The sequence below is a fragment of the Macaca thibetana genome, chromosome 4 (genome assembly GCF_024542745.1).
Source record: "Macaca thibetana thibetana isolate TM-01 chromosome 4, ASM2454274v1, whole genome shotgun sequence".
Taxonomy (NCBI): domain Eukaryota; kingdom Metazoa; phylum Chordata; class Mammalia; order Primates; family Cercopithecidae; genus Macaca; species Macaca thibetana.
Genome location: NC_065581.1, coordinates 17,978,937 through 17,998,246, shown reverse-complemented (window position 1 = coordinate 17,998,246; position 19,310 = coordinate 17,978,937). Strand labels below are relative to the sequence as shown.

General features: G+C 39.7%; 1 protein-coding gene and 1 pseudogene across 10 annotated transcripts in view; one reads left to right on the top strand and one right to left on the bottom strand.

Annotated features, from left to right (window-relative positions):
• KIF13A (kinesin family member 13A) overlaps positions 1-19,310 on the top strand; it is a 230,601-nt gene that overhangs the window by 26,883 nt on the left and 184,408 nt on the right. The gene's annotated exons all lie outside the window — the stretch shown is intronic.
• Positions 4,540-5,398, bottom strand: LOC126953257 (40S ribosomal protein S12-like; annotated as a pseudogene).

Here is a 19,310-nt window from a genome sequence, read left to right as displayed (position 1 = left end):
GACTGTATTTGCCTATTTATAGATATTTTACTTAGCAATTTCAGTTACTCAGAAGTTTGATGTATCTAACTAGATGTAGTCAGATGTGTGCTGTCCAGAACACCATTTGCAAATACAAGTATTCTTAAAAAGCAATTGGGAGGAACATTTCTGCTGAGAGGAATGGAGAGCCAGAGAATATTTTTTAGGGAAGAGTTTTTGCAAACCCCTTCAGTATCTTTTGGGGAATTTAGGTTGATTTGATGATCATCTAGAGATAGTAGATGAAATTAATGCCACCAAAGACAAATTGCAGTTGATTAGAATGGCTGGTGACTATTCTTTGGTTAAATCCCTCATTGTGCCTGAGGTGTAATTGTAACTGTGAGTGGCAGCTTAGCAGCTTGTAGAGGCAGGTGTCTATTATATAAGAAGCTTTTTATTTCTGTGTCAGGTAATCAGACTGAAGCTACTTCAAAAGCAGGGTTTGGTGAGGGGTTTTAGAGACGTTTCCCCATTGAGAATGTTTTCTGTGACTGTTTCCTAGAGGAAGGCTGGTCTAAGACCTCCGGCTGTTCTTTTAAAGTGTTTTGAAAAAGTGTGTGAAGTCATTGTCATGTTAAGCTTTATGACAATTTGAAGAGGAAAAACACCAAACAACTCTATCTGGCTATTAGACACATCATGTCTTTAAATATTGTGATAAGCCTGTGTTTTGGAAAAAACTCAAATTGTTTTTTCCCTCTGCTCTCACATCACAACAATCAACACGGAAGACTTCTGCGGCCAAATGTTCGGGGGTTTCCCCACCAACAAGCAGTGAACACCAGCTGGGTGTCCTCTGATTCAGTTCTGACAGTGTCTACTCAGAGATAGTGTCAGATTCCACAGGTTGAGGGCTCAGTCCCACAAGACTGCCCCCCCTATTTTAAACATCAGTCACAAGTCTGGGCTTCTGGAACTTCTGACTTACCAGCTTCAAGTTGGGGTTTCTAGGACCCCCTCTTTGGGTTTGATTAATTTGCTGGAGGGGCTCACAGAACTCAGGGGAGCACTTATATTTACCAGTTTATTATGAAGGTTATCTTAAAGGATACAAATAAACAGCCAGATGAAGAGATACATAGGGCGAGGTCTGCAAGGGTCCCTAGCACAGGAGCTTCTGTCCCTGTGGAGATGGGGCACACCACCCTCCCAGCATGTGGATGAGTTCTTTTTCACTGTCCTGTCTGCTGCCTCCACGTGCTCAGTGATCTGGAAGCTCTCCAAACCTTGTCCTTGTGGGTTTTTATGGAGGCCTTGTCATATAGGCATGATTGAATATGGATGGTATAAAAAAGTGATTGGGGCCTGGTGCGATGGCTCACACCTGTAATCCCTGCACTTGGGGAGGCCAGGGCGGGCAGATCACTTGAGGTCAGGAGTTTGAGACGAGCGTGGCCAACGTGGTGAAACCCTGTCTTTACTAAAAATACAAGAAATTAGCCAGGCATGGTAGTGGGTACCTGTAATCCCAGCTACTTGGGAGACTGAGGCAGGAGAATCGCTTGCACCTGTGAGGCAAGGTTGCAGTGAGCCAAGATTCCACCACTGCGCTCCAGCCTGGGCTGCAGAGTGAGACTCTGTCTTAAAAAAAAAAAAAAAATGTGATTGGACAGAAAGGTTGTGATCTCATACTAATAGACTGAGTGGGGAAACTCAGCAAGGCCTGTCTGTTCAGTTCCTTCTTGGCCTCTATGCTATGCAGCATTTCTTCCTCCAGAGTATAGATCAGAACCCTCTCTGGAATGAGGATTTTTTTGACCCACAACCAGATTAAAGGACAGGAGAAGGTCAGCGAGAGAGAATCTATTCCTTGAGGCCTCCTCCTGAGACCTAAAGTGCCCCAATATTATAGCAAAAGACTGTAACAAGGGGTGTGGGAGTTATGAGCCAGGAACCATGGACAAAAACCAATATATGTCTATCACCATAATATCGCAGCCTAACACCGCCTCTGCTGCTTAGGCATAACTTGCCTCCCTACCTAGACAGTAAATCTCTTACATACTGGGTTTGTTTCTGTCTTGGTTGCTTTTGCAGTGCTAGGCACAAAGTACATGATGGACAAGACTGCTAATTAGGGAGGACCACGAACAGGTGGCACTTGGCTGCATGGTTGATGGTCTTTGAAAAAGTGTGCACGTGCTGCATTTTTCTGGACCTTCTTTGTAATGGACCTATTGTTGAGTGTAATAACAGAGCAGTAGTTAAAGGCACAGACTCTGGAGCCAGATTGAAAGTAAATCCTAGCCTTTTCACTTACTACTGTGTGATCCTGGATGAGTTACCTGTCCTCTCCATGCCTCAACTTCCTCACTTGTAAATGAGGATGATAGTACCTGCATCTTATATATGTAAGGGTTAAATGAGTTAACGCTTGATGAGTCCTTAGTACGGAGCCTGGCACTGTGAACCTAAGTCTGTTGCTTTGCTTGCTGTTCACACTCAAAATGCTTGTCTGTAGCTTTAAAGCAGTGTTAATACACTTTTTAAAAATTGTGCTTATGATCTGGAAAATATGGCAGTCTTTTCAGGCAAACCTGTGTATAAGAATAGCAGTCACTATTAGTGGCATTACCTTTAAATATAAAAGACAATGGTTGATGGGATGAATACATTTGCATGTATTTAGGCAAAAATGTAGATGTGTGAACACAAATTGGCATGAATTAACTGTAGAGGTTAATGCATGGAAACAAACTACATTGAATTGGTGCAACCTTATCCTGAGACTCTGAAAGGAGTTACAGAAAATAGGAAATTGCCAGCTTATAGACTTAGTATACAGTTTCTTTGCTTTAATAAACCATGACTTTGTCTTCAGTATTATCTTATCCAAACAACCAAATCATTAAGGTTAGTTGCATTGCTGTTCTTAAATAAGACACATTTAAACCCAGAAATGACTACTTTTGGTATTACATCCAATATAGTGAATGTACATTGTCTTATGGGCACAAGAAAAGCACTTGTTCAAATACATTTGTGGAAATTATAGGGAAGATTTTACTTACTGTATATGTAATTTGTTTGGTCAAATATCCAGATTGGTGTGAAGGGGGAAAAGTCTACATGAAACTTTGCTCTATCAGTTACTCAAGTGAGCACTTCACAAATGAAAGAAGGCAGAGTGGGTGTTAAATGAATTGGTAGAATAGAGTTTGTTACTGTTATATTTAAATCAAACAGGTAGAAACCCAGGTTCTTGGTTCTAGTCCTGGCTTTGCTACTAACAGAAGGATCTGGAGTAACTTTAACACCTGTGGAAACTAGTCTCAGTTTGTACATCAAGGGGATTAGACCAGATCAGCTCTCATATTCAGTGATTCTGAACGTAAAGACTTGTATAATAATACTTGTAGGTCAGGTGCTGTGGCTCACATCTGTAATCTCAGCACTTTGGGAGGCGGAGGCAGGAGGATCACTTGAGCCCATGAATTCAAGACCAACCTGGGCACCAGCATTTTTTGTAGAGAGATATTCCATCTCTACAAAAAAAATTTTTTTAATGAGCCTGGTGTGGTGGCACACACCTGTAATGCCACTGCTTTAGGAGGCCAAGGTAGAAGGGTTACTTGCGGCCAGGAGTTTGAGACCGGCTTGGACAACATAGCAAGATCCCGTCTCTTAAAAAATTTTTTAAAAAAATTAGCCAGGTGTGATGCTGTGTGCCTGTGGTCCCAGTTACTCGGGAGTCTAAGGAGGGAGAATCCCTTGAGTCCATGAGTTTGAGGCTGCAGTGAGCTATGGTCGCACCACTGCACTCCAGCCTGGGCAAGAAGAGTGAGAGCCTGTCTCTAGCAATGATATAAACAATAACAAAAAATCCTCGTAAAAATGCATGTAATAGACAATTTAGCTTTGGTTTGTGAAAATTTCTTATAAAGGTAGATATAATATTGATAAGAATGTAAAATCAGGTTATTAATATGAAAACTAAGAAAAATTTTTCCAGAGATGCCTAATATTATATTTTAAATTGTGCTGTGTATTATACTTAAAATGTAATACTGGTAGCTTAGTCAGCTGTATTTATTGAGCAGCTATTCTAAGGGTTGAGGGGATTTGTGAAAACCTTCAATCACCTACCCCCTAAAAGGGGGAAGATGTGGTCTTTGAGCTATACGAGTTTAGATGTTGGAAAAATGCTGATCTGATTTCTTTTTTTTTTTTTTTGAGACGGAGTCTCGCTCTGTCGCCCAGGCTGGAGTGCAGTGGTGTGATCTCGGCTCACCGCAAGCTCCGCTTCCTGGGTTCACGCCATTCTCCTGCCTCAGCCTCTGGAGTAGCTGGGACTACAGGCGCCCGCCACCACGCCCGGCTAATTTTTTTTTTTTATTTTTAGTAGAGACGGGGCTTCACCATATTAGCCAGGATGGTTCGATCTCCTGACCTCGTGATCCACCCTCCTTGGCCTCCCAAAGTGAGCCACCGCGCCCAGCTGATTTGATTGTTTTAAATCCGTTTCCAAGAAAAAAAAAATTTTTTTGAGGAATGTGAGCTAAATTTTTTATTTGTTCATTTCTTGCGTTTGAAGTACTCTCCAGTGACATCCTTGGCCTGAGATTCTTTGCCATAGTCCTACTGTACAACTGCACAATTGCAACTAGCCACTTTACGGGGTTTTTCCTTTGTCAGTTTTACAGAAGCCTACCTGTTTCCCCTAGTCTCCTGTTGTCATCAGCCTTAACTAGGTTGATTTGGTATTCAGCACAAAGGGCCTGCACCAACTTGATATACACAGGCTCATCATAGTTGGGTGCAGACACACAAAGATGGGTTCGGCGCTTGTCTAAAGCTTTGCCAGCTTTGTGAATTCTACGTGCTAGGCCATCCTCATGTAAAGCAGTATTAACATCCATGACACCAGCAGTAGCGGTGCCTTCTTCGGCCATGCCGGTGGTTTACTGGTGATAGGGAATCTTCAGCGCACCCAAGCCTCTACCTCTGAATTTGATGGAGGCAGAGAAGGAACCCAAGGAATTTTTGTAATTTCCATTACATGACATCTGAGGTTTTAAAGATATTTTTTTTCCCTGCTTTTCTCCCTGGTTAAGAGAGGAGAAATAATAAACGGAAAATCTCCTTTCTTCTCTTTTGCTGTCTAAGTAATCATTTCTAAAAGTTTGGAGTGTATTCTTTGAGAAAGAGAGAATATGGGTGTGTGTTCAGGCTCTCGTGTATATGTATGGATTCATATGTTTTACATAAATAATATCTATATGAACTGTTCTCTAACCTGCTTTTTTAACCTAACAGAATAACGCCTTCCTTTCCATGTTAATAGATGTGTGTCTACCTCATTCTTTTTAATTGCTATATTGTATTTTATTATATGGATGAATGATAATTTCTTTGCTTAATCCCCTATTGATGGACATTTAGACTGTTTCCAGTTTGTCACTATAAACAGTGCTCCAGAAAGCATCATTGATATATTCCTGTCATATCCCTCTTAACCAACTCTCCCTTCCCCTCGTCTTCTCTTCTTCTCCTCCTCCCCTCTTCTCTTCTCTTTTTTTTTTGGAGACGGAGTCTCACTCTGTCACCCAGGCTGGAGTGCAGTGGCAGGATCTCTGCTCACCGCAAGCTCTGCCTCCCGGGTTCATGCCATTCTCCTGCCTCAGCCTCCTGAGTAGCTGGGACTGTAGGCGCCTGCCACCACGCCTGGCTAATTTTTTGTATTTTTAGTAGAGACGGGGTTTCACCATGTTGGCCAGGATAGTCTTGATCTCCTGACATTGTGATCCGCCCGCCTCAGCCTCCCAAAGTGCTGGGATTACAGGCAGGCATGAGCCCCCATGCCCAGCTTTTCTTTTCTTACAGAGTCTCTCCCTGTCACTCAGACTGGAGTGGTGTGGTCATAGCTCACTGTAGCCTCAAACTCCTGGGCCCAAGGGATCCTCTGACCTCAGCCTCCTGAGTAGCTAAGACTACAGGTGCAAGCACATCGCTAAGCCTTGCTAATTTTAAAATTTTTTATAGTGGCAGAATCTTGCCATGTTGCCCGGCCTGGTCTCAAACTCCCAGCCTCAAGTGATCCCCCAGCCTTGGCCACCCACAGTGTTGGGTTTATAGGCATGAGCCATCACGCTTGGCCAGTTATTTTCTTAATATAAATTAGTTGAAGTGGAACCTAGGAAAAGACTATGAGCATTTAAATTATAAATATAAATTGCCAAATTGCTTCTACAAAAGTTGTAAATAAAGATATTTTTGGAAGGCTAAAAAAATTCTTTTAAGAAAAAAGATTTTTGTAATGAGGCACCAAATGTCCATCAACTGATGAATGGATAAAGAATATGTGATATATTCATACAGTGGAATTCATAAAATGGAATAAAGTGGTGACATGCCATGTATAACATTGATGAACTTTTTGTAAACGTAATACTAAATGAAAGAAGCCAGTCATAAAGACCATGTACTGTATGATTCCATTGATGTGAAATGTCCAGAGCAGGCATATTCGTGGAGACAGAAAGTAGATTGATGGTTGCCTAGGCTTGGGGGAATTGGGGGAAATGGAGAGTGACTGCTGAGGGATATGGCATTTTTGTGGGGGGTATTGAGAATGTTCTACGATTACTTGTGGTAATGGCCACATAACTCTGTGAATATGCTAAAAATCACTGAATTGTATGCTTTAAGTGAGTAAATTATATTGTATATAAATTATATCTTAAAGCTGTTTTTAAAAAATTTAGGCTAGTCACAGTGGCTCACATCTCTAATGCCAACACTTTGGGAGGCCAAGGCAAGAGGATCACTTGAGCCCAGGATTTCAAGACCAGCCTTTGCAACATGGCAAAACCCCATCGCTACAAAAAATTTGTTTACAATTAGCTGGGCATGGTGGCACATACCTGTGGTCCCAGCTACTCAGGAGACTGAGGCAGGAGGCTCCAGTGAGCTGTTTGAGCTACTGTGCGCCAGCCTGGGTGACAGAGCCAGACCCTGTCTCCAAAAAACTAAAAAATAAAAGTGGCATGAGGTGAGTTGCATCAGACCCCACATATGAATAAATGGATGGTTGGCAAAGTGTTATAAGTACAATTCCTTAGGTGTCCTTAAGTGTACTACTAAAGTGGGTTTGTGATAGCCCATATATTTAGTCATTTATGTTCAATAGTGTTATATTCATTTGATAAATTATTTTAAGAAATTTAAAATTAAGAAAGGTTTAAAAGTCCTTTAGTAATTAGAGATTTTTCTAGGTGGGTGGATACGGTTGTTTCTAAGTATCCCACATATTTAGTCATTTATGTTCAATAGTGTTGTATTCTTTTGAGAAATTATTTTAAGAAATTTAGAATTAAGAAAGATTTAAAAAGTTCTTTAGTATTTAGAGATTTTTCTAGTTGGGTGGATAAGGGTTATTTCTAAGTGTCTTTGAGTATTTTTTGTCATATATTTCATTTTTTAGGTATGATTAAAAGTGTATTTGAGGACTCTTAGACACATAAAGATGAATTCCTCAGATTGAGAGATAGTTACTGCTTTTTAATTTTAAGATGCTCAGCTGTTGGATAAATAATGCTTTTGTTAAAATCCTGTGGGGCATTCATCCAACAAATGGGGTATAAGAAAGGAATGTGTGTTTGTATACATGTTCTTCTCTCTGTTGGTCTTAAAGAGTGTAAGAAGGTAAATTTGACCAGTGAAATTCATAATTACAGAGTTTTATTTGGTAATCCATTAATAAATCATTTTCTGAAAGCACATGTCTGTGAGTCATTATATTTTTAATCTTCTGTTCCTCTAACCAAATATATAAAGTTTGCGCTTAGATTTGTTTAAATCCCTTCTGGTTTGTTTGAACTGAATCAGCTTGTTCTCAGCTCTTCTTTTACTTAGATATGAGGAAGCAGAGATTTGTAATTTTGTATTTATGGAGATCAACAGGAAAAATCAGATACACTCTGAGACTCTGCCAGATGTAATTTACATTTGAACAAGGATTTACAAAAGAACATGGATTAAGTTAAACAATTAGAGCAGTATGCCACAGACTATATCCTAGGAAAACTATTTGGGTCAGTAGTTTTTGTTTTCAACAGACTCTTGCATTGTGAGTGCCCAGTAAATTGGTTGTAATTAATAATTGTCTCAGTACAAGTCTTTGTTCAGGAATAAGGGAGCTAGCTAAAGTAAGTTTGTGACTGCATTTTGTAGGAAAGATATGTTAGTTAATCAGTGTGTTTTATGAATGTAAAAATCTTTATAATTATTACTTTTAAAACCACCAGTAGTGCATTTGTTATCTCTTAACTCTGTTTAGATGACCTCTTAGTTTGTCATTCTTTAGGCGTAAAAACTCGAGTTGGCGTTCGTTTTCTTATTACTGTATATGCAGTATAATGACTGTGTAGTGCAGGACATTTAAACTGAAGGCAGTGAACCCCCGACATTAAAAGTAAAATGGTGTGTTTGTGTATGCATATACAGTTTCTAAGAGTGAGACTTCATGTCTTTGATCAAAATTTCAAAGGCTTCTGAAACTCTAGAAAATTAAGAACTGGTGACAGGTGTATTTTGTGATGGTGTTTACAAGTATGTTTTTCTTTTCCTTTCCTGTCTCCTCCCCTTTACCCTTAAGAGACCTGCACTAACAACTAAGTACATTTAGAGACCCCGTATGCAGTTAAGGTCTCCAGACAGTCACAGTTGTTTATATTAAAGTGCAGAAATATATCAGTAGCTACTTATTATTTCTCTAATCACTCAGGAGCCAGAATTAAAATGTTGATGGTGGCTTTAATTCATAGCAGGAAGGCCTTTGTGGTTACTGTAATAAATATTAAACAGAGCCTTCTCCAAAGCCATTGGTCACATGCTTTGTCCCACTAGTAATTAACTTATCAATGAGCTATGGTACACTCTGGTGACTTTTTCCTAAAAGATTTATACTTATAACAAACCAGGGCACGATAAATTTTTCTATGAAAAGTGCCTTTTTGACCCAGAGGAGACTAATGCAAATTCATAATGAAGTATGATGTATAGTGGTTGGCGAGTTTTAGCATCTCCTTTGAGATGGTGTACATTCCCCTCTCATCTGGTCTTATTTTTCTTTGGGTCATGTTGTATATTGTACATTTGACATGTGTATTCATATTGAATATAATGTAAGAAAGGCAAAAGGCTGTTTAGTGTTAGTCGAAAAGTATTTATTAGAGTGTGGATTTTGCTTTCAGAGGGCTTATGCTCACTCCCTATTGCATAACGTGTTTATACTATTAATATAAACAAGGAAAAAAGATGTTTAGGCCAGGCGCGGTGGCACACGCCTGTAATCTTAGAACTTCGGGAGGCCAAGACGGGTGGATCGTTTGAGGTTAGGAGTTTGAGACCAGCCCAGCCAACATAGTGAAACCTGTTTCTACAAAAAACAGAAAAACTAGCCAGCCGTGGTGGTGGGCACCCGTAATTCCAGCTACTCACGAGGCTGACACAGAGTATCGCTTGAACCTGGAGGCAGAGATCCCAGTGAGCCGAGATTGCGAGATTGCGCTGCTGCAGTCCAGCCTGGTCGACAGAGTGTGACTTGTCTTTAAAAAAAAAAAAAAAAAAAGTAAATGGACCATATGTGGTGAGTACTGTGTCAAGTTTGGGAGCCAAAATGTTTCTCTTCAATGTTCATGCAGCCTAACTTACTTTGCTTTAGAAAAGCTACAGTGTTAAGACAGTGAGTTGAATTCTTTCATTTTTTCTGAAGTTGGGAGTAATTTGACTGTGTATTTTATTTTCCAAAGAGAACTATACTCTTTTAAAACAGAAATTTGTTAATCTACAGGGTCTTCTCCCAGAGTGCCACCACTTTTGGTGCCATATAAAACCCTGGACTACTCAGTGACAGTTAACTTTAGTCTAGGACACTTTGGTAATGAATCTCTTCAAGTCAAGCCTGTTCCGGCTGTTTCAGCATCTTTTAGTCTGAAACCAGTCGAGGGAGAGCAAGTAACTCGGTTATGTGATTCATTAAAATAAAAACAAAATAGAATAGAAAAAAGTAGGATAGAGACATTAAAAGTGTATTCTCAGTATCAAATGATGTTTCCTGTGCCGAGTTTTTAGTGTCTCCTCGGACAACACAGTTTTAATTTTGAAAGAATGACAAATTGCAAGAATAGCAGACTTGCACATTTTAAAGATTTGCTGCCTTTGCCTTATATTTTTGTGGAAAAAATACATAATTTATTTTTTGAACTCTTTGAGAGTAGGTTAAATACACCATATAGCCCTTTAGCCCTTAATACTTGGTGTACTTTTTTTTTTTTTTGGAGATGGAGTTTTGCTCTTGTCACACAGGCCGGAGTACAATGGCGCAATCTCGGCTCACTGCAACCTCCACTTCTCAGGTTCAAGCGATTCTCCTGCCTCAGCCTCCTGAGTAGCTGGGATTACAGGCACCCACCACCATGCCTGGCTAATTTTTTTTGTATTTTTAGTAGAGACAGGGTTTCACCGTGTTGGCCAGGCTGGTCTCGAACTCCCGACCTCAGGTGATCCACCCACCTCGGCCTCCCAAAGTGCTGGGATTACAGGAGTGATCTACTGTGCCCAGCTCTTGGTGTATTTTCTAAGACTATTACCAAATTCAAAAAACTTAACAGGCAATGAAGTTTTGAACTTTTGAAGTTAAGAAGGAATCTGAAAGAAAAACAAAGTAGCTAGCCTTAATTATTATGTATTATCAAATTTTGCTAAAATAAGTTTATTGTCCTTAAGTTGATATTTTTAAAATAGAACTATTTAGATTTGCTTTATTTAAAAAATTCAAAGCATTGCCTGTATAATAAAGGAGTATATAACTTATATATTAGGTTTCAACAGTTAAGAAAAAAATGTAAGTACCTTGTATCACCACCCAGCTTGTACTTTTTTGTCTCTTATATCACGTATTCCCATTTCCACTCCTTCCCATTGTACCTGTGAAAGGAAATGACTGTCCTGAATTTTATATTTATTTTCCTTAATTTTCTTTATAATTTAACAACTTTAATATTATATTTGCCTGGTTTTGATATTTTTGTAAATGGAATGATACTTTTTGAACTTTGCCTCCCACTATATTTGCTCATCTGTTTTTGGAATAGCTTTATTGAGGTATAATTTACATATAATAAAAATTTACCCATTTTAAGTGTACAGTTTTGATGAGCTTTGATAAATGTATATCCAGTTGTGCAACCACCTGCACAGTCAACTTTGTTCTTGAGATTCATTTGTCCATGTTGATGCACGTAGCTGAATTCACTTTTGCTGTTGCATGGTATTCCATTGTATCAATATGCTACAGTTTATCCTTTCATTGTTGATGGACATTTGGGTAGTTTCCAGTTTGGGGCTTTTATGAACAGTGCTGCTATGAACATTTGGATTGCTGGATCATAGCATGTGTGCATGTTAAACTTTACTATGTGCATGTAAAACTGATTTCCTAAGTAGTTAATATCACCAGTAGTATATGATAACGACAGTACTTAATATTATCAGAGTTAAAAATTTTTACTGATGTGGAGCATGTGAAATGATATTTTATTGTGGTTTTAATTTGCATTTCCTGCATAACAATGCAATGGAACATCTTTTCGTATATTTATCAGCCATTCATTTGTTTTCTTTTGAAAAGTACCTGCTCTCTTTTTACTCGTGTTCTCAATTTTTTTTTGGCCTTTCAAAATTGATTCCTTGGAGTTATTTATATATTGTGTATATTAATCTTTTGTTATGCAAAATCTTTTTCCAGTTTGTGGATTCTCTTTTTGCTTGGTTTTATTTATTTTCTGATTATTAGAAGTTCTGATTTTTTAAATAGTGAAGTTTACCCTTTTAAGATGAATGCTTTATTGGCCAGATGTGGTGGCGCATATCTGTAATCCCAGCACTTGGGGAGGCTGAGGTGGGAGGATCGCTTTGAGCCCAAGGGTTTAAGATCAGCCTTGGCAACACAGCAAGCCTTCATCTCTGTGTGTGTTTTTTTTTTTTTTTTATGTCGTATGTGTCATGTTTTAAAAAGTTCTTCTCTAAGCTCATACAAATACTCTCTTATACCTTCTAAAAGTCTTAAACTTTACAGTTCACATTTAAATCCTTGAAATTGATTTTTAAAAAATGGTATGAAGTAGATATTAGATTCCCCCCATCAAGATAACCTATTATCCTAGCACTATTTGTTGAATAGTGTAGCCTTTCTCACTGATCTGTGATACTGGTTCTATCAGACCAGGTTTCCGGATAACTGAGGATCATTTTCAGGGCCGTCTCTTCAGTTTCGGTGTTCTGTTTGTCTCTGAGGCAGTACCACACTGCAGTACTGACAACTGTAGGACCAGTTTCTTCATTGTGTTCTGCTATAGGGGTGGTTTGGTCATTCTTTTAGATGCCATTAAAAACTATTTTGGGATTGCACTGGACACATAGTTCAATGTGAAAAGAATTGGCATCTTTACAGTGTTGGATTTTCTAATTTGAAAACATGGCATATCCGTTTATTTAGTTCTTCTTTAGCAATAAAAATCTTACATAAAAAAGTCTTTATAAGGTTTTTGCATCTTTTTTGTTAGATTTGTATCTGGGTACTTAATTTTTTTTTTTTCTATTGCAAGTGGTATTTTTATTTTTGTTAACTGAAGTATAATACGATACATGCATTTTTTCTGTATGGATGCTGGATTTTCAAGTTAAACTCTGGACCTAGATCAAAAAATAACATTAGCAGCTCCCTAGAAACCCTCCTCTTGTTTCTTTGCTGTTACTAACATCCCCAAGGGCTGCCACTGTCCTGACTTTTAAAATCATGAGTCAGTTTAGCCTATTTTGGCACCTTACATAAACAGAATCATACAGTATATGCCCTTCTGTATCTAGCTTCTTTGGCTCAGTGTTATTTTTGTGATCATCTAGTTGTAGTTCTAGATTGTTCATTGTTATTGCTGTAAGGTATTCAATTGCATAAATATACCAAAAGTGGTCATTTTAAAGAATTTTTAAAATTTCTGGTTTTTTAAATAGAGACAGGATCTTGCCATGTTGCCCAGACTGGTCTCAAACTGCTGGGCTCAGATAATCCTTCCACCTTGGTCTCCCAAAGTGCTGGAATTACAGAAGTGAACCACTGTGCCCAACCTACAAGTGGTCATTTTAAGTTGCATTCTCTTTTTCCTTGTAGCTTAGAAATGCTGTTGACTTTAGTATATACTTATAGACAGTAACTTTGCTAGATTCTCATTAATTCTGGTATCTTTTTTTGTCTTGGCTTTTCTTTATAGATTATAGATAATAATTTTGTTTGCTAATGATAGTTTTTTTCCCCCATTGGTGTTTATATCTTTCATTTCTTTTGATCAAGAAGAGAAGCAAGCATAGAATAATCAGATGCAAAAATCATGGGTTGTATATTTTATAAATAAATAGAAAGATTTTCTTTAGATTTCGGAAGTGAAATTGAGCTGGAATTTCTGCATGTTTTGTGTTTCTGTTTTGTTTTACACCCTGGGCTTCTGCTGCCTCTCAGTGCCTGTGTGGTTTAGACAGGGGAGTTAATTTGGGGAGGAGTGGAACAAGACGGGCCAACTACTTTGTCTTTGGCCTCCTGTTCATGTGTGTGCAATTGGAGGTGAATCTTTTTCTTGAGGTCTTGATAAGCTGTCACAGTTGGTTAATCTTTTCTTGGTTTATTAGTGCAGCTAGATAACCAAGAGACGGGGAGTGGTAACTTGTGTTCTAGCATATATGCTTGTTATTTAATGGAGTGAAAATGGATTTGGGGCATACTGAACTCAGGAGGGCACTCAGAAATATGTTCCACTGTCCTGAGTTTTCATCTATAAGAACTTGTGTGTGTATGGATCAATCAATTAACTGGAACTCCTCAGAAAACGGGGTGAAGTTTTGAAAGCAAGTTAAAGTTACATAAAGCATTGAATCACAAATTACTTTGTGATTTCTCAGAGGACGTCAATGGTAAAGGCGGTAAGGCTAACAGGTGGCACATGCCTGTAATCCCAGCTACTTGGGAGGCTGAGGCAGGAAAATCGCTTGGACCCAGGAGGCACAAGTTGTGGTGAGCCGAGATCGAGCCATTGCACTCCATCCAGCCTGGGCAACAAGAGGGAAACTCTGTCTCCAAAAAAAAAAAAAAAATATGTTAAGTCCTAACTAATTAAAAAGTCTGTCATAAAAAATGTTAACTACAGGAATTCTTGTTATGGGGAAAATGTGTAACACTTGAAATGCAAATAATCTTCTTTTATATCAAGCTAATTATGCAGCCATTAGTTCAAGCCCTGCCTTCTGCTGTCTGTTACGTATAGCTCTCCTGTGAGATCTCTTCCTGAAAACCCTTCACTGGTCTGGTAGGGGGAAGAGGGAATTCTCTCTTATCTCTGCTGCTGCCTCTTGAAAGAAGGAAACAATGACTGGAAAGACAAAATATGCTCTATCTATGGTTGATTTTTGACCCCTAATTAGGTTTCATCTGTAGGTTCAGTAACAGCATTTTCCTACCATATGTAAAATTAAACAGTAATGCTTTCTCCATAACTTAATTTTGCTCGAATCCCTTGTGGATCAGCAGCATCAGCACACCCTGGGAGCTCATTGGAAATGCAGAAGCTCAGGACCCACCCCGGATTTACAGAATCGAAAAATCTGCGTTTAACAGTGTTCCTGAAGCGTCTGTATACATATTGAAGTTTAAGAAGCATTTTGCTGATGTACCTTCAAAATAGTGTTCCAAAAGAAGAAGAAGAGGAAGAGGAGGAAGAAGAGGAAGAAGAAGGAGAAGGAGGATGACGAGGAGGAGGAGAAGGAGGAGGAGGAGAGGAAGGAGAGGAGAAGAAGGAGAAGAAGAAGGAGGAGGAGGAGGAGGAGGAGAAGGAGAAGAAACAACAGCATTGCTCTGGATGGTGATAGTAGCAGGACGTTAATTGATCTTTTTATGAAAAATATTCTACAATGGATTTTAACTCTGTTTTCTGTTCTAGTGTTATATTTAATTGTCCTAGGGAGGACTTTCTCTGATACTAGTTTCCATGAGGAAACTGAAAGAAATACCTTACTGTTGAGAGAGTAAAGGAGAAATATATACAGTTGTTAGAACAGTGATAGGCATAGTACATATTCAGTCATGTTGTTTGTTATTATTATTACCACCACCATCGCTGCTACTACTACTGTAACCAAACTAAAGCACAGGTAGACTAAGAAAATGCCTACTGTATAAGTAATAAATGTAGCAAATGCTTTATAATGAGCAGTTTTCACCATGAATACAGATAGCATACCAACGCACCAGATAATTCATCCAGACTTTTCAACTCCTCTCTGAAACAAAAAACTGTAACAAAAATATTTAGAAATGTAGTGTACGGAGCGTGTTTTTTCCCAGTGAACATACTCAAGATCATTGTTATAGTCAGGACTTCTTTGTTTAACAGAGATCATTGCAGCCTTACCAGGAGATCTCTGGTAATACCAACTGTGAGCATGGTTACATGTGTTAGTTACAACTGGCAATCCAGAAACCTGGGCTCTGCCCCTGTCTGCCGGTGTCTAGCTCTGCTTACTTGGGTATGTTACATATATATGAAGTGAGATTTGTTTCATGCGCGTCCGTGTGAAGAGACCACCAAACAGGCTTTGTGTGAGCAACAAGCCTGTTTATTTCACCTGGGTGCAGGCGGGCTGAGTCCGAAAAGAGAGCGAAGGGAGATAGGGGTGGGGCCGTTTTATAAGATTTGGATAGGTAAAGGAAAATTACAGTCAAACGGGGTTGTTTTCTGGTGGGCAGGGGTTGGGGGGTGGTCACAAGGTGCTCAGTAGGGGAGCTTTTGAGCCAGGATGAGCCAGGAAAAGGAATTTCACAAGGTAATGTCATCAGTTAAGGCAGGAACAGGCCATTTTAACTTCTTTTGTGGTGGAATGTCATCTGTTAAGGCAGGAACCGGCCATCTGGATGTGTACCTGTAGGTCACAGGGGATATGATGGCTTAGCTTTGGCTCAGAGGCCTGACAATTTGACTTGATAATTGATGGTATTCTCTAATCCTCTGAGTGTATGTAGCATTCCAATACAGCCATGATGAGACTTCATTTCTGTGTTAAGATGTTACTGGAAAGGGGTCCTGATCCGGAACCCAAACGAGAGTTCTTGGATCTCACACAAGAAAGAATTTGGGCAAGTCCGTAAAATGAAGGCAAATTTATTAAGAAAGTAAAAGAGGCTGGGCGTGGTAGCTCACGCCTGTAATCCCAGGACTTTGGGATGCCAGGCCGAGGCAGGCAGATTACTTGAGGTCAGGAGTTCAAGACCAGCCTGGCCAACATGGTGAAACCCTGTCGCTACTAAAAATACAAAAATTAGCCTGGCATGTTAGTGCACACCTATAGTCCCAGTGACTGAGGAGGCTGAGGCAGGAGAATTGCCTGAACCTGGGAGATGGAGGTTGCAGTGAGCTGAGATCGTACCACTGTACTCCAGCCTGGGTGACAGTGTGAGACCCTGTCTCAAAAGAAAGTAATGGAATAAAGAGAATGGCTACCCCCTAGGCAGAGCAGCCCCAGGGCTGCTGGTTCCCCATTTTTATGGTTATTTCTTGATTATATGTTAAACAAGGGGTGGATCATTCATGAGTTTTCCCACAAAGGGACAATTCCCAGAACTGAGGGTTCCTCCCTTTTTAGACCACATAAACTATCATGGTGGGTGAGAGTTTCTTTTAACATGCTACTGCATTATAATTAGCATATAATGAGCAGTGAAGATGACCAGGGGTCACTTTCCTTGCCATCTTGGTTTTGGTAGGTTTTAGCCAGCTTCTTCACCTCATGCTGTTTTATCAGCAAGGTATGTGTGATCTGTACCTTGTGCCGACCTCCTACCTCCTCCTGTGACTTAGAATGCCTAACCTCCTGGGAATGCAGACCAGTAGGTCTCAAGTCTTATTTTACCCAGCCCTTGGCTACATTCAAGAAGGAATCACTCTGGTTCTAACGCCTCCGCCTCCGACAAAATGGTTAGATTCTCAGACTCTAAAGCAAAGAAGACTATATTCAGTGACAGCAAGACTGTTGAAGAAGAATAAACTCGAATGGCCTGGAGGAGCTATTATAAATAAAAACAAAGTATAACTTATAATTCTCTGTTGTGTTACAATGAAGTATATCATCACTGCTTTGTTGACTGTTGGATTTCAGATGTGGCCCTGAAACATCTGTTACTGAGATATGCAACAGAATGTCTTATATATTCCTTGCAGGCACTGTTGTTTATAGAGGTCTTCTGTTGTTTTAGTGTTCTTAACATGTAACAGATGCACAGGGAAAGGGGGAGGAAAGAGGATCCGGAAAGCCCCGTAAAGCACCTTAGAGTTTTTCTAAGATTTAAATTTGTTTCTTTTTATACTTTTACTCAATTGGAGAAAATAATGGAGGTCTTAAAGAAGGAATTTGTGCCAATTTGCTTACATAACTATTGCATATGATGAATTCAGTGACTCATCTCTTTACCATCATGGGGTTTTTGATATGCAAGGCTAGAAAATTTCATGAGATTGGTTGGCTACATTGAACTGGCTTTGTAGAACAAATACATAAAAATTAATCCATTCCGTATATAACAACACGACTTTTTTGTTGCTGGGTGAAAAAAAAAAAAAAAAAAAAACAATCACTCTAAGGGAGTGAAATTTTAAAGACTTTCAGTTCCAAGTTGATGATTTAAGGAAATCTCCCATGTAAGAGAAGAAAATGGAGGAAAGAGATTTGTAAGTACCATGTTGAATCCATTATAGTTCAGAAAACGAAATACTAGATTCTGACATTTCAGTGAGATTTAGTTGTCAACTTTCTAGAAGGCTATTTAGAAGTTAATGCTTTTTTATTCTTTTTTTTTTTTTTGAGACGGAGTCTCACTCTGTCGCCCAGGCTGGAGTGCAGTGGCTGGATCTCAGCTCACTGCAAGCTCTGCCTCCCGGGTTTGCGCCATTCTCCTGCCTCAGCCTCCGGAGTAGCTGGGACTACAGGCGCCCACCACCTCGCCTGGCTAGTTTTTTGTATTTTTTTTTTTTTTAGTAGAGACGGGGTTTCACCGTGTTAGCCAGGATGGTCTTGATCTGCTGACCTCCTGATCCGCCCGTCTCAGCCTCCCAAAGTGTTGGGATTACAGGCTTGACCCACTGGGCCCGGCCGTTTTTTTATTCTTTATATGAAGTTTGTTTTAGATCAAGTCATAAGCATATGTTTCCAGGCTGCCACAATATAATAAGCCCAATTCTTCATTAGATGAGAAGTTAGACTGGGGAATTGGAGAGGGTAGATGGTGTCCCCGTCTTTCAAGACTGTTCCATCTTCATGAAGCGCTTCATGATTTCTTCTGCCAGGAGCAATGTCTCCACCCTCCAAACTCCAGGCATGTTTCATACCTTTCTTATTACATTGGTCATGTTTTGTGTATACTTGTTTCATTACCATTCTTTTTTCCTTCCTTCATTCGGCAGGTCTTTGTTGTCTTTGTTGAGCACTTACGTGTCAGACACTATGCTTTCTAATTGGGTTGTAATAAATCATGTATTAAATGTAGCAATTGCCACATTTAATAGCAGTCTAAAGGCCAGGCGTGGTGACTCATGCCTGTAATTCCAGCACTTTGGGAGGCCGAGGTGAGAAGATCACTTGAGGCCAGGAGTTCGAGACCAGCCTGGGCAACATAGTGAGTCCCCATCTCTACAAAAAAAGTTTTAAAAATTAAGTAATTAGGGTGGGGCACAGTGGCTCATGCCTGCAATCCCAGCACTTTGGGAGGCCGAGGCAGGCAGATCACCTGAGGTCAGGAGTTTGAGACCAGCCTGGCCAAATTGTGAAACCCCATCTCTACTAAAAATACAAAACTCAACTGGGCTTGGTGGCATGCGCCTGTAGTCCCAGCTACTTGAGAGACTGAGGCAGGAGAATTGCTTGAGCCTAGGAGGTGGAGGTTGCAGTGAGCGGAGATCGTGCCACTGCACTCCAGCCTGGTCGACAGAGTGAGACTCCATCTCAAACAAACAAACAAGTAAAACCAAAAAAAAAAAAGGAAAGAAATTAACTGGGCAGGGTGTCTTGCACCTGTGGTCCCAGTCTAGGTTCTTGTACATTCGTATATTGCACAGTAATAGTTGGATGAATAGTGATGCTTGAGATGCAGATTCCCATCTATAGAATGCTAAATTTCACTTAGCAAAGACCTCAAATAAATCACTGCACTGCTGTATTTTAAAAGCAACTTTGCTTCCCATTACTACATG